The 5,631-nt window shown below is 50.3% G+C and overlaps 1 long non-coding RNA gene across 1 annotated transcript; it reads right to left on the reverse strand.

Moving 5' to 3' along the window:
- Positions 1 to 2,057: 2,057 nt before the first annotated feature.
- Positions 2,058 to 5,083, reverse strand: LOC107179032. Its single transcript, XR_006214112.1, has 4 exons — positions 4,729 to 5,083; positions 3,746 to 3,956; positions 3,521 to 3,589; positions 2,058 to 2,361 (listed from the first exon to the last, which is right to left on the reverse strand). It is a non-coding gene; the product is annotated as an uncharacterized LOC107179032 (long non-coding RNA).
- Positions 5,084 to 5,631: the final 548 nt, after the last annotated feature.

A 5,631-nucleotide genomic window follows, 5' to 3' on the forward strand; every position in this document is an offset into this window, starting at 1 on the left:
CCCCTCCTCCCCTCCCTCCACACACACACACACACACACACACACACACGCACACACGCACGCACGCACGCACAAGACCGCGCCGCGAGCGCGGGGTCTGAAGGCTGCGCTCCCCTCGCTTCCCAAGGGCCCGGACTGAAGCGCACTTAAGGGTGCTCCCAGACGGAGGTGGACGGAGCCCGGGCGGCCCGAGGCACACCAGCCGGGCTGGCGCTTCCCTTGCTACGTACCTGTCCCAGCCTCCCTGCGCCGATTGACACCCCAGCTGGGAAGCCCGGCCTGGAGCCCGCCGCGTCTAGCGGAACCCGCCCCCGCCCTCTCCCGGCGCGCCCTCGCCCTCCCGGACGCTGGGCCAGATATGGGGCGGTCTCTCGCGGGCCATTGGCTTGGGTCACTGTTTCGAGCTGATTTAGAGCATTTCCCCAGGTTTGGGGATCCCCTTGGTGGGCTGGGAAGAGAGGGTCCAGGCCAGCGCCTTACCTTTCACCCCACCCACACCTCCCCCCATTCCCTTGGGTTAACTCCGCAAGGAAAGCGGATGGAAACCTTGCTGGTGGAGTGTGGAGGTCAGGTGGGTGCTTGCGGCTTTTCTCTAAGGTTCTGGGTAATCGTACTAAAGGAACAGGCCCTATGGAGACAAAAACGACGCACAAGGCAGCGTTCCCTTGGCTGTGTTCAGCGCGAAGTTCACGTCTATTGTTTTCTGCCTCGGGGAAAGCTGCCCAGTGTGATAGATCTTTTTAGAGCCCATCACTGGAAGAAAAATCCTGGTGATAACGATTATCTCCTGCTCGCGCTATCTCGCCATCGCCCCAATTCATCTCCCTCTCTCTCCAGCCCCTCGGGGAGAGGAGGAGAGTAAGGGGCTGGCGGGAGGATGGGCCAAGCCGCTGCCCTCGGATGGAGCGGAGAGGCACCAGGCCACCTCATCCGTCCCATTCCGCTCCGGGCTGGGGAGAGAGGACACCGCGGGTTTCTTTCCCTGCCAAGCCTCACGCTTCTTTCAAATGATTTTAGTCTGGTGCTCCGGTCTATCCATATACATTTCCAATCTCATGGCTCATAAACTATTAGCAAAATGGTTTCATTATTCACCTTCTGTATCCTACAAAAGGGAGAAAAGAAGGGAGAGGCAGGAAGGCAGAGTGGGGGTGGGGGGGTAGTCGTTGGACACTAGTTAACAATGATACTGCCCGTGTTTAAATCATGGTTCAGACTGCCTTCTTCAAGCTGACATTCAACAAATCTGATCCGTTTCCAAGGATCTGCAGCCGACCCCTTCTCCCCCCCTGTACCCTGCCCTCTTTCGCTCCTTCTCTCCATCCATCACTATCCATCTGTCCTTAACACCCAGGTTTCTAGAACGACCAGATGAATAGCTAAGATACTGCAAATCCATTATTTGCTTCATTAGGTGTCATCAATAAGGCACGCCCTTCAGATGCGACACGTACAATTATTTGGTTAGAACGGCTACCCCTGGTACCTTTATGAGTGGTGTTGGTGTTGGAATCCCATATCATCCCCAAACCAAACCATCCTAATTCACAAGTCTAGGATGATAACCAAGAAGTTGGCTGAAGGCTCGGTGTGGTGTCCATGTGCCCAATTGGGCACCAAGTCCTCATCTGGCTTGCGAAAGACCCGGGAAGCGAGGAAGTTGCAAAGTGGGGTGTGTGTGTGTGTGTGTGTGTGTGTGCGCGCGCGCGCGCGCGTAGCGCGTGCCCGCGTGAATGTGTGTAGCAGAAGAATAGGAGGGGTAAAACAGATCGGGGTCTTTGTTTGCTATGGGGGGGGGGGGAATACATGAGTAAACCCGAATTAAAAGACAGGTAGAAACAAACTGGCTCGCGGAGGCCTGCGAAGTCAGGGCAGGGGGCTAAATAAGGTAGAAAACTACCGGCAGGCGTGAACTGGCAGAGGCAGCCTTGGGCGAGCGGAACCCGGACCAGCTTCTCCGCTGGGGGCGATGATGATATTAAGTGTCTCGACCAATACTTTTAACTTTTAATAAATTTTATCAAGAATGACTCTGTCACAACACACACACACACACACACACTCACACTCACACTCACACTCACACTCACTCTCGCTCTTCCCCTGCACTTTTTGAAAATATTAAGGGCGCTAGGCAAGTGAGAGTGCGGTAATTATCCCTGGATGTAGAAACCAATCTGGCTGCGAGACGCCCCTCTGCAATCGCCGGCGGCGGCAGCGGCGGCGGCCGTGCGCGGACCCGCGTGGAGGCCGGGGACTCCGGGCGCTCGCTAGGTCACCGCGCCGCGCGGCCGCCGCTCGCCGGCTGTTTAATATACATGGGGTGGGAACGGAGGGAAACGGATCTTGGGCCTGCACGTCCTGCACAAAAAAAAAAAAAAAAAAATCAATTTGCTATTTATTTTTGAAAAATACAGATTTAGAGAATTTTTTCTCCAGCCCGACCCCCTCCAAGAACGGCGGCCCACATTTAATTACGTCTTTTAATGACTTTTCCCTTACTTGCCGTTGCTATTTCGCGTTAAGGGCGGGGGCGGGCGGGGTTTCTTTGGGGGGTTTTCAATTCTGGTATCTTCAAAAAGATTTGCCTTATGTGTTAATTGCATGCTGTTAAGCACATCTGGGATTGCGTGCTGACCAACTCGGACCAACTTTTAATTAACACATTGACCCGGCGAAGAAGCAGACGCCCAGCCTCCCCCTCGAAATATGTATATTAGCCGCGCGGAGGCCGCGCGGCCCGCGCCGCCAGGTGCGTGCGAGGAATTGCCTGCGTCGAGGGGCGGGAGGGGGTGCAAATTGCAACCGCTCGCGCTCTTCCTGCGAACGTTTTTCTCGCCTTACCTCTAGGAAAACAAAGAAAAAAGAGTAATCGACCGGCTCCAGAAGCGGGCTTCTTACAGCCCTTAAATGTGATTTGACCCTGGGCGGGGAACTTAGGAGGAAGAAAGGAGACTCGCCCTGAACCATTTCCAACCGGTCTGACTTGGGCCTGAGCTGAGGTCGAGGGCCTGAGCTCTTTAAATGCAGAGTTCTCCTGTTAATGAGGAGAATTGATGGCCCGGAAGCCTGGTGGAAGGAGAGAACCAGACAGCGGCTGCCTTTTGTGGTCCTGGCCTTCCTACTCCCAGCCTCCTCCCCTTCGCCCCGGGCTCCCCGAGGTTAAACCACCGTCCGGGGCCCGCGTCTGAGAACAAGGAATGGGTGTCCCCCCCTCCTCCTTGGAGCGCACAGCTTTCAGCGACGGCAAAGGAACTAAGCGGCTATTTTTAGCACTCTAGGCCCGGTCACCGAGGCTCGACTATTCGGGGGTGATCTTCCAGGCAGGCCAGTCAGATCCCGGCTGGAGGGCGGAGGAAACCCGGAGCGCGGCACGGCCGGAGCCACCCGCAGATAGGCAATTCACCCTAAGTAATTTCATTCAGAATTGATGGCGTTTCACTGGAGTGGTGCCTTCAAAGTGAGTGCCTAGCCTGCTTCCCTGTAGAGCACAAATGCGGGTTAATCCCCAGATACGTACTCATGTTCTCTTTCCGCATCTAATCTCAACGGCCTCGCTCTTCTAAATGCTCAGCTGCAGCATACCTCCCTATAAAAAAATGTCAAAGTGGTATTCCTTCTCTTAGCCATAAAGAAGTTGGAGTGAATCACTCCCAAGTTACCGTTTAACGTCCCCTCCAGGTAACAGTTGAAGTTTCTTGTTTGACATTTTTCATTCCCCAATACAGAACTTTTCAATAAATACCCAGCACCAGCACGAGGAGAAGTATATGTCGCAATAAATTCATGGCTGTATGCTCTCACTATGTCGATGCTTTGCAAAATTTAATGTGACAAGATTGCTCCCCAAATTCCTTCCACCTCTCTTCTTTTTTTCTTCTTATTCTCCTTTTTTTGTCCTTCCCTGGAAGCTGCTTTTCCAATCAATGTATCGGAGAATCTGCAAAAATTTAAAACTGAAAGAACAGAAAAGATATAGACAAGAAAGCGAAGATCTGTTATCAATAATTCCTCTGAGTTCCTCCAGATCTTTTTATGTTCAGAGAAAGGTATAATCAACACACATCTTCAGATGTGTCGGAAAAAAAAACAAAACAATCAAGTTAGTAAATTACAGTGTCCCTTTGCAAAGATAAGGCCTTTGGAAAGTTAGCAGGAGCATTACCCAAATGGCTTTGTTTTGAGTTTTAGTGGACCACTTATTTCAGCTCGCAAATTGATCTGCAAAATTGCAGCACACACCTGATATCCAGGGACAAACAGGAGTTGGTAACTCCAGCTGGCTCTTTTGATTTACTCTGCCTGGTAAGATGTATGCTGGGGTGTTTTGATAAGAGAGGAAAAAAAGGGAGTCAGCAGTTTGATTTGGAAACTCTTTTATTGCTGAATATGGTTGCAGGTTGAAACTAAAGAATGTGTTTCTGCTGGGGACATTTGCATGACACATCCATATGCATTAGCAGCTGCACGGTGTTATATCATCAGTTCCTGTGAGCATTTATCTTTTCCCCCCCTTCTGTCTTTCTCAAAGGAAGCTGGTAAGTGGCTTATAGGAGAACCATATAGACTTTAAAGACACATGAATCCTCCTGTGTCCTTCAGGCCCTCAGCATCTAATTGGCCTATAACAACCTGTATCTTTTGAGGATTTTGGAATATGTGAAGTAACTAGCCTTTCTGGTTACATTTTTTAACCTATAAGGATGGATTAACTGTGTATAGAATTACCCAAAGAAAGGGGTCGTGGCGGTTCTATTCCATATCTATGTCGTCATCAACATTCTTCTGCTAATTTGCTTTGTGACTTAACAGAGAAACTTCATTAAACTCTCCTTTATGGCTTTCGTTTTCGCTTCTTGATACTTGATAGAGGTAATATTTTTGCTTCAGGGTAGCTAAGACCTTTCCATGCTGGCATGTAGTGGTGGCATCAGAAACCACAAGAGCAGTTCTAGAAGATGTGTGCCTCTTCAGAGATTGTATGAGTCATGCAAAGGTCATCGTCTCATATCCACAGCAATGGTCTGCATCTAATCCTGCCTGAACTTTGTTTCATATGTCTGACTCTCTCTGAATTCCAGTGATCTGTAAACAGCAGGAACCACAATGTCAAATTGAAATCAGAAAGAAACTGAGTTCTTATTGGGTCTGATTCTGTTCAGTCACATAGGCTATTTTTTATTATTTATTTATTTAAAAAAAAAAATTTTTTTTTAACGTTTATTTACTTTTGAGACAGAGACAGACAGAGCATGAACGGGGGAGGGTCAGAGAGAGGGGGACACAGAATCAGAAGCAGGCTCCAGGCTCTGAGCGGTCAGCACAGAGCCCGACGCGGGGCTCGAACTCACGGACCGCGAGATCACGACCTGAGCCGAAGTCGGCCGCTTAACTGAGCCACCCAGGCGCCCCTAGGCTATATTTTTTAAATATTTTTTTAAATTTTTTTTACATTTATTTATTTTTGATAGAGAGAGACAGAGCACAAGTGGGGGAGGGGCAGAGAGCGAAGGAGTCACAGAATCAGAAGCAGGCTCCAGGCTCTGAGCTGTTGGCACAGAGCCTGACACGGGGCTCCAACTCACAAACCGTGAGATCATGACCTGAGCTGGAGTCAGATGCTTAACCAAC

Source organism: Panthera tigris, chromosome F3 (assembly GCF_018350195.1).
Source record: "Panthera tigris isolate Pti1 chromosome F3, P.tigris_Pti1_mat1.1, whole genome shotgun sequence".
In the NCBI taxonomy this organism is placed as follows: Eukaryota; Metazoa; Chordata; class Mammalia; order Carnivora; family Felidae; genus Panthera; species Panthera tigris.